At 37.5% G+C, this 9,854-nt stretch overlaps 1 long non-coding RNA gene across 1 annotated transcript; it reads right to left on the bottom strand.

Moving 5' to 3' along the window:
• Positions 1–301: 301 nt before the first annotated feature.
• Positions 302–4,430, bottom strand: LOC124887675. Its single transcript, XR_007045517.1, has 3 exons — positions 4,062–4,430; positions 1,306–2,417; positions 302–1,006 (listed from the first exon to the last, which is right to left on the bottom strand). It is a non-coding gene; the product is annotated as an uncharacterized LOC124887675 (long non-coding RNA).
• Positions 4,431–9,854: the final 5,424 nt, after the last annotated feature.

Genomic DNA, 9,854 nt, shown 5'->3' with positions numbered 1-9,854 from the left:
TTTTACCCAGAGACTTTGTATCTGTATTAGTAATTTTTAGAAATAGTTGATTGTGAGTGCAGATATTGTGGGAGGAAAAATCACACCCCATGCAGTTTTATTGTGAACCATCGTTGTGCTGGAGCTCCCTAGGCCTTGACCCTGGAAGATAATGTCTCACATGAGCTCTTTTTAGCATGAGATCAATTCCAACATTTGTTCCAAGAAAGTGGTGGATGTCATCCCTCTTTGTGTGTATAACATTGACGAAGCTAGGATTGAGTTTATTAGTGTTGTATTCTAGAAAAGCAAGTATACTGGATTCACGATAAATTGTTTATACATATTAAGTGAAATTCTTAAGCACAAATACATGGAAGAACCCGTAGACAGACTTGTGGCACCACCCCTGATGCCCAGTGAGCAACCTTAATGAACTATATACACACAAAGCTAAACAAACTATCTAAATCAACTTCATCCTCAACAACAACTCCCTGTTCTACATAAAATATAAATCATTTCTAGTTATATTATTATTTTGGATAAATAAAAAGACATCCAGAGTTCAATAAAAAATCACAGCGACATACAACAACCACCACTATTGCCATCAGAATCCGAATCTGGTCAGGGAACAATGATCCTCGTTCCCTTTCAAGATTGTCTTTCCATTATCAGCTCTCTGGTTTGCAGTGAGGGTATTCTTGCTAATGATTTTATAAATTTCTGTTAAAATGGTCATGGATGCACTCTACGTTTGTGGATTGAAGGGCTGATGCTTCCATAAAGAAAAGATTCTCCCTTTCTGCAAATGCTTGAGCATCTTCAACTGGTAGAGCTCGACGACTTCCTAGATCACATTTGTTCGTAATGAGCATTATAAGTGTATATGTTCTTGTCTGTGTGACCTCTTAGTTCCTCCAGCCATCTAGGCATATGATCAAATGATTGGCATTTTGTTAAGTCATAAACTAGCATCGCATCAACTGTACCTCGATAATATGTGCTTGTTATTACTCTATACCTGAGAGAGATATGAGAGATTCATTGAGTTACAACAATTATCAAATTGGCTAAAGTTATTGAGATTCTTAAGTATGCCATAGGAAGAAAATTTGCTGGTATTTCACCAACTTTATTTAGACATTACAACCAATTATACGAATAACAGAAACTGGAAAATTAAGATATGATCCGAAGCCAACCCCTTCCACATGAAGAATTAAGTATTTGAAAGACGGTAGAAATAAAGGTGAACATAAAGCAGTAACAAATAAAACACAACCATTAGCTAAATATCAACAAGAAGAGAAGCTAAGTTACCTTTGACTGTGTAGATAGTAGAAGCCAACATGACCCCTTTTCACTAAGGAAGATATGTTGATTTCAAAACCAGTAAGCGAGAATACTAGAAAAGGTGCATCAAATGACTAATATTCAAGGAAAGTTTGCTACATGAACTATCGCCAAATCCCTTCCTCAAGTATTATTGTATCTCTCCTTTGCAGTTTCTGAAAAACATTCAGACACAAAAATGATGCCGACACACAGTAGACAAATATTGGTTTCGGTGGAGAGGGATTGGCTAGAAATGAAGTAAGCACCCAGAGTAAGATAAGGGGTTTGTTCACCAACTTATGATGGTTGCAAATGAAGACGACATTACAGTCATTTGCAGTTGCAGAGTTGATTGCAAATTGGAAAAACAAAGAGGTCTTCCCTCTTACAATAATCAAAATCAAACCACTAAGAAGAAGAAAATAATCATAAACTGGCATGAAATAAAACAATATCGCTTTACATTATGAAAAGTCTACACTTACACCCCTATGATATATATTATTCACTTGATTCAATTACATTTTATGTTCAAGAATTCCGTGCTTAACTATCAAAATCGCTTTCTAGGTCTTCAAATGCGGCGATCTTTTACCAAGTAATGTTCAAGGCCTCCCATTTTACTACCTTTTAACTTTTCATCTAAGTTATTCATCTTTTGATTCAACACCTGAATTGAGTGTTTTTGTCACGCCCCGAGCCGAGGCCCGAGACATGACACGCACCCGATACTATAGCTAGTACGGGCGAACGTTCTGGTATATCTTCCCAGCAACTTCTATTTTAAAATGATAAAGCGGAAGTAACATAGAGTTAAATCATGATTTTCTGAAGAGATAAAACTTCACCCAATATAATTAATACCGCATAATGGTCCACAATACCAATAGTTATGATAAATGAAAACTGAAAATTACAAAGGTTATTTGACAACTACACCAGCCTGTGAAGCCTCTATGAAGTACCAATACTGAAATGAAAGAAAATATATAATAATCATCATATCTCGTCCGACCTCCAGGTGGGAAGGAGGCTCACCAATAGCAGAAGATAGAGATCCTAATGAGATGCCTGACCGCGAACCTGAGCGCTATAACCTACATCATGAAATGATGTAGCGCCAAAGGCGGTCAATACGTGGAATGTATTGGTATGTAAAGCCATTTCAGAAGGGTAATACAACAAAAGATTAGAAATGACAATAAAATAATTTAAATATAAGAGAAAGCAAATGGAAAGGAACAAGAATATAAAATAATTTATATTTGACCAAGTAAAATAGATTCAATTCCTTTGATTATTTGTGGGAGAAAGTAGTGAACCGTCATAAACCACCATGTGAGCGCATGGAGTCTGATCTCGGCCCGATCAGCTAAGCCATCCTATGCCTTGCCGGGCATAGGATGTGACATGACATAATTTGCTAGCAAGTATCCATGGTTAGCCCCTTTTCAGGACACATGAAAGAAAAGAGAGTATCTGATTTGCGGAATGATCTCTATCCTATGTCGGCAAACATAGTTTCGGGCATTTGTCGTTCCAACTTATGCCTTCACAGTCAGCTAACTAACTCCCTTATGCTCATGAAGTTATCTTATTTATCTGATTTGTTCTTAATAAAAATGTAAATCTTGTTGCGTTCATGTTCATAGTTTTTAGCCTTTTTAGGCTCATGCTCATGGTTTAGCCCTTTTGGCTCATAATTATGTATAGCCAGTTTAGGCTCATATTGAGAGTTAACCGTAATAGGTTCATATTCATGAGTCAACACCATCAATATTGGAGAGTCATGATAGTAAATTTTATGGTTCACTATGTGAATTCGTGAATATGACTTATAAATGCTAGTTCACAAGACTATCCAGAGTGATGATATTAGTTATAACCTATGGAATAGGTAGATTTGTGAGACCTTTCTGCATATCTTTACTGACTGTGAGTGCATCAAGCAAGTTACTTAAAGCTATGAAAATTATGGTCATTCACATTCAAGAGGGTGGAATAGCAGGTATTGGAAAGTATTTAAAAGAATCCACAGGAAACAGCTCAAAAGGAAATTTATGAAGCACTTTATGGGAGCAATTATATGTACCAGCTTTGGACTATTAGGAACTGAAAAGTTTCCTGAAAGGTAAACGTTTCCATAGAGACACTAATTGAGCAAATAAAAAGATATAGTAGAGCAGGTAGATCCTTGAAAGCAGTCCAAATGAACCTACAGCTGCAGAAATTTCGCACACTGAATATTCTGTAACTTGGTGACTGTTCTTTACTTTGTTGAGAGTTAAGTACCTTAATGTCTTTCAAAGCTGAAAAGTTATTGTGTTTTGGAAGCTTTCATATCTTTCAGAAATTTTCTTGTGTTCATGATAAGTTCTATTAATTCAGTTATTGATTATAAAAGGATAACAGATACAACCAAAACAACGCTAGCAGTTACACATACTTGTTAAAGAGAGTTGGCATGTCAACAAAAAATCTGGAATCAATAGCAACTTGTGATACAAAAGAGATTAATGTTTCTATATAAACAAGCTTTGATGATTTTCACAAAAAAAAAAAAAACGAACTGAATAGGTAGTTATGATCTGCAGTGAATTTCCAGATTCCCAGAAAACATATTTAAAGGACTAACATAATGGATGAAGCTAAAGAAATCTTGATTTCCCGGAAAACTAGACATGTTAGGCTTATGAGAGAAACAACAGAACTTACAGATATAAAGGAATGATTCTACATACCTCAAACGTTTAAAGGACTTTAGATCGCAAGGAGGAACTAAGCTTGATCCCTTGAGCCAATTTTATGGAGCTTCTTAGAAATTAAGTGATTAGGATTGTTGTGTGATATTACTTTCTGAAAACTGGTGGATGAAGAGGGGGTGGTTTAATATAAGAAATTAATGAAAATAATAAACAACTTTAAAGATAAAGTGAGAAGATGATGGACCTTTGCTGTAAAGTAAAGTAACATGCTTTTGTGCTGGAAACCAACATGTTATTTGGTGGAAATCAAAAGGTAACATGCTATGCTGGAAACCAATGAATAATAAATAAATAAAAATTTTAATTAATTGGGACAAGAAGAGGATTGTGTAATGTTACAATATCTCCCCCTTGGGTTCATTCGTCCTCGAATGAAGGTTATATATTCGTGTAAAACTCACACTATTATTAGGAAATGAAACTTCTAGAAATGAACTTCTCTTATGATTATACTTCTCACCATAACGCCATAACTCCAAAAGAAACTCACCAAGAGAAAATACAAATTATGAACAAACGACAATAGACATAAGCACGATTTAAGATAGGCGTACCATGGGGCATGAAAAAAAATGAAGAGCAAGAATTTATGGAATATCGTGAGTATGGATTTTCATTATTACCTTCGTTGCCTTCCTCTTGAGAAGTTAATAGATGAGGATATCTTGCCTTTATATCTTCCTCTGATTCCCAAGTAACTTCCCCGAACTTTTGATTCCTCCACAACACTTTTACCGAAACAATCTCCTTTGTTCTCAACTTGCGAACTTGACGATCCAATATCTCAATGGGAACTTCTTCATAATTCAATGAATCTTTTATACCAACACTCTCCGTCGGGAATATAAGAGTAGGGTCACCCACACACTTCCTAAGTAAGGATACATGAAATACCGGATGACTGAGGCCAGTTCCATGGGCAAATCTAACTCATAGGCAACCTTTCCAACTTTCCTCAAAATCTTGTAAGGACCAATATAACGGGGACTAAGTTTCCCTTTCTTTCCAAAACGCATGACACCCTTCATTGGTGACACCTTCAAGAATACCCAATTATTTACCTCAAACTCTAAGTCCCTTCGCCTCCTATCTGAGTAGGATTTTTGGCGACTCTGAGCAGTTTTCAACCTCTCTCGAATAACCTTAACCTTCTCGACAACTTGATAAACCAAATCTGGGCCTAATAACTTAGTTTCATCAACCTCAAACCACCCAATAGGAGATCTACATCTTTGCCCGTATAGAGCTTCGAAAGGAGCCATCCGAATACTTGAGTGGTAACTATTATTGTATGCAAACTCAATAAGGGGTAGGTGTTCTTCCCAATTTCCTTTGAAGTCAAGAACACATGCCCTCAACATGTCCTCTAGTGTCTGAATAGTGCGCTCCGCTTGACCATCCATCTGAGGGTGGAAAGCAGTACTAAAGTTCACCTGCGTACCTAAACCTCTCTGGAAGGACCTCCAAAAATGAGCAGTAAATTGGATGCCTCTATCTGAAATGACACACGGGGTTCCATGCAACCTGACAATTTCCCAAATATACAATCGGGCATAATCCTCAGCTGAGTATGTTGTCTTAACAGGCAAGAAATGAGCAGACTTAGTCATCCGATCCACAATCACCCAAATTGAATCATGTTGAAGCCTAGAACATGGTAACCCTGTCATAAAATCCATATTTATCATATCCCACTTCCATATAGGCAGAGCTATATCTTGAGCAAAACCACCAGGTTTTTGATGTTCGACCTTAACCTGCTGACAATTTGGGCACTTGAGTACAAAGTCCGCAATATTTCGCTTCATGTTGTTCCACCAGTAAATTTCCCTCAAATCATGATACATTTTGGTGGATCCCGGGTGAATGGAGTACTTGGAATAATGTGCTTCTTCCATGATCCTTTCTCGCAATCCATCAACATCTGGGACACAAAGTCTTTCCTGGTACCTCAGAACACTATCTCCCCCTTTCTCAAAAGCCATAACCTTTTGTTGTAGAACGTCTTCCTTCACTTGCAAAAGAATGGGATCATTATTCTGCTTTTCTTTAACTTCTGACACTAGGGATGATTCTAACATATTTTGTACAACCACCCCACCGTCCTCAGAGTCTAGGAGTCGGACTCCTAAATTAGTAAGACAATGAATATCTTTCGTGAGTCCTTTCTTCTCTTCCTCCACATGTGCAAGACTCCCCATAGACAACCTACTAAGATCATCTGCAACTACATTTGCCTTACCAGGATGATAGAGCAAACTTAAATCATAGTTCTTGAGTAACTCAATCCACCTCCTTTGCCGGAGATTCAACTCCTTCTGACTGAAAACATATTGGAGGCTTTTATGATCAGTGAAAATATCAACATGTATCCCATAAAGATAGTGTCGCCAAATCTTCAAAGCAAAGACCACAACTGCTAATTCAAGATCGTGAGGGGGGTAATTCCTCTCATTATTTTTAAGCTTCCTTGAGGCATAGGCTATGACCTTACCACGTTGCATCAATACACAACCAATACCGACCCATTAAGCATCACAATAAACCACGAAGCCTTTATTTCCCTCCAGTAAAGACAATACTGGGGCGGAGGTCAATCTATCTTTCAGCTCCTGAAAACTCTTCTTACATGCCTCCAACCATTGAAACTTGACCATTTTCTGAGTCAATCTAGTTAAAGGAGCAGCAGTGGAGGAAAATCCTTCTACAAATCTCCTGTAGTAACCAGCTAGACCCATAAAGCTTCTAATTTTAGAAGGTGTAGTAGGTCTGGGCCAATTTTTCACCGCCTCAATCTTTTGAGAATCAACCTGGATGCCGTCACCAGAAATAATATGGCCCAAAAATGCTACCAACTCCAACCAAAATTCACACTTGGAGAATTTAGCATACAACTCATGGTCCTTAAGTGTTTGAAGGACAATCCTAAGATGATCAGTATGCTCTTCCTTACTTTGAGAATACACCAAAATATCATCAATGAAGACGATCACGAACATATCCAAATATGGTTTAAACACCCTATTCATAAGGTCCATAAAAACTGCAGGTGTGTTAGTCAAACCAAAGGACATGACTAAAAATTCAAAATGACCATATGTAATACCCTGTATAGTTTTTGTGATGTTTAATCCCTCGGAGTGAGTTGAAAGAAGTCATATCTTGAAAATTTGATAAAAACATTCCAACACTTAGTTTTATTTTGAGCCCTTAACTTTGGGGATTTATTTAGAGGCTTTTCCGATATCCGCTTTTTGATTTTAAAGTTTCGTTATGATCGTGGAAATCCATAGTACATCTCAGGTAAGTTTTGGAATTTTTGGACATCATTTAGGCCATGTTTGGATCACGAACCAGTGAGCCCGTGCGATAAGCGGGCGGCGCCCAGCAAACTGCACTGCAATAGACCAGGAGCCGCCTGGGAAATCTCCCAGCAATATACCAGGCGCCTCCTAGGATATATCGGTGCTATTGGGCGGGCGGCGTCCGCTTAATCCCGGTGCTCCCATTGCTTTTTCAATCTTTTCCGTCTTTTAAATCAGTAATTGGCTTCAATTGGTCGAAGCCTTCGTCAGTTCTCAACTTTCTCCAGAAAAATACAGAGAAACAACGTACTACTCCAATACAAATTCCACGATCTACCAAAATTCGTCCGATAAAATCCAAAAGTGATCCGATAATTAGATTCCTCCGGTTGAGATCTCCAAGGTGTATATATTATTTTCACGGATAGAGCTCCGGAATTGCAAGTTCATTAAAATACGAAGATTTGAGGTATGTGGGGTTTGAACAAGAATAATCCTTCCATTCTTGTGCCCAAAACTTGGCTTTTATAAAGATTATGTTGATATTTACGTTGAAATCTATATCAATTGATATTATTTTGAGATTTTGGAATTTATCAAAGATTTGAATGTTGAAGGCATGATCTTTATATTATGATTTGAGATGATTTATATATACTTTGATTTATATTGTTATATTGAGAAATGATGTTGTTGAATAAATATATATTGAGTATTGGAAATGAAATTATGTTATGAAATGTTGAAATATTGAGATTTTGATATTTATGAGACAAATCAGTTTTAATATCTTGATATTGAAAAATTGATGATTTTGAGATCTGATGAAAGGGGTAGCATGTTGGCACCCGATTGCAAAGTGTCCAAATTATTTATGATGTGAGCCTGAGGCTGATTATATCTCCGAAAGTATTGAAATTATTTATGATGTGATCCTGAGGCTGATTAAAGATTCTGAGCTGAGTCTGGGAGTAGTATTTAGCACCAAGCGGGAAGTTAGGTACTTTCCTAGAACTACGTGCCCCCGTAGGCTGTGAGCCTGAGGCTGATATATAGAGTGATCACTAGTGTTTGAAATTGATTAATTAGGGTCCTCCTCTGATGGCAAGGATAGGACAGCTCTCCCCAACGTGGGTTGGACGTTGGACTCCATGTAGCTCACATGGTTTATGTTGGTTATAAGAAACTCCCATTGTGTGCGTGTGTCTCTATTCTATATATGATGAAGATTTGTGTTATGAAAGAATTGTTTTTTAGAAAGTTGTTGTTATCAAAGATTGAGATGTATATTCCAAAAAAAAATGAAATTATTCTGAAGTTTGATTATTATAGATGTTGAAACCAATAAAGAAGTGAATTGAGAAATTATTGAAATGACTCACGTATTTTGTAATATATGTTTTATTCATCCGTGATCATGATGATTTTATTCCAGCTATAAGAGTCAATTGTTATAGCATGCATGTTTTATATAAAGACTTGATATGTATATTGCTTAAATTGCATACACCCCATATGCTCGGTACATTCCATAGTACTGACCCATACCTATTATGTAGGTTCAGGTGCTCAGTCTCAGCGACGTTAGTGATATCCGAGTACTTTGATTCTATATTCCTGCAGCTGGCGAGGACTAAGTATTCAGATTTTCAGTGTTGTATATTTATTGTTATGTCTATTTGAGGCAGTTGGGGATTTGTCCCAATGGCTTCTCAGATGTGTAATTCGTAGAGGCTTGTCGGATTGACTGTGGTGTGATGGACTTTGTATCTTTGGATATTACGTCGTATTGTGTATGCTCTGATTTGAGATAATATTATAGTATGGATGGGCTTGTAAGCTATATTAAGTGAATAGTAGGCTAAAAGGGTTGGCTTGGGGCTACTCGTAGTCCTAATTCCCATGTGACATCTCGGGATCCATTTTTTAGGCATTACAAACTTGGTATCAGAGCCTAAGGTTGAGAGAGTTCTAGGGAGTCTGACAAGCCGCATTGCATAGAGTCTTGATCATCGGTGTGTAGCGCTCCACATCTATGACCAAGAGGGTACAAGAAGTTTTAGGAAAAGTCATCTCTTTCTTTTATAATCCATCGTGCTTATAGTTGTCCCTTTCTGCTATTAACTCGTTCTCTCTTATGACAGAAAATGCCTCCACGACGAGCTAGTATCCGCAGAATCAATAAGCAGACACCTCAGCCCGTGGATCCTCCGACTGAAAATGTAATCCATGCTGATTTTGGGCTGCCTTTTAGACTTTGGCCCAAGCCAGGACTGCTTCTGTGCAGGCCACTACTCAGGATGCTGCCTCGCATCAACAAGGGGATGATGCTTCCGCAGCCAGACTTCGTGATTTTATGAGAATGAATCCTCCTGATTTTTATGGGTCTAAAGCAGGTGAGGACCCACAGTTATATCTTAAAGAGGTAAGAAAAATCATGCGAGTGATGCATGTTTTTGAAGAA

Source organism: Capsicum annuum, chromosome 10, assembly GCF_002878395.1.
Source record: "Capsicum annuum cultivar UCD-10X-F1 chromosome 10, UCD10Xv1.1, whole genome shotgun sequence".
Lineage (NCBI taxonomy): Eukaryota > Viridiplantae > Streptophyta > Magnoliopsida > Solanales > Solanaceae > Capsicum > Capsicum annuum.
Note: the sequence above shows the minus strand (reverse complement) of the source record. Positions and strands in the feature narration are given on the sequence as shown.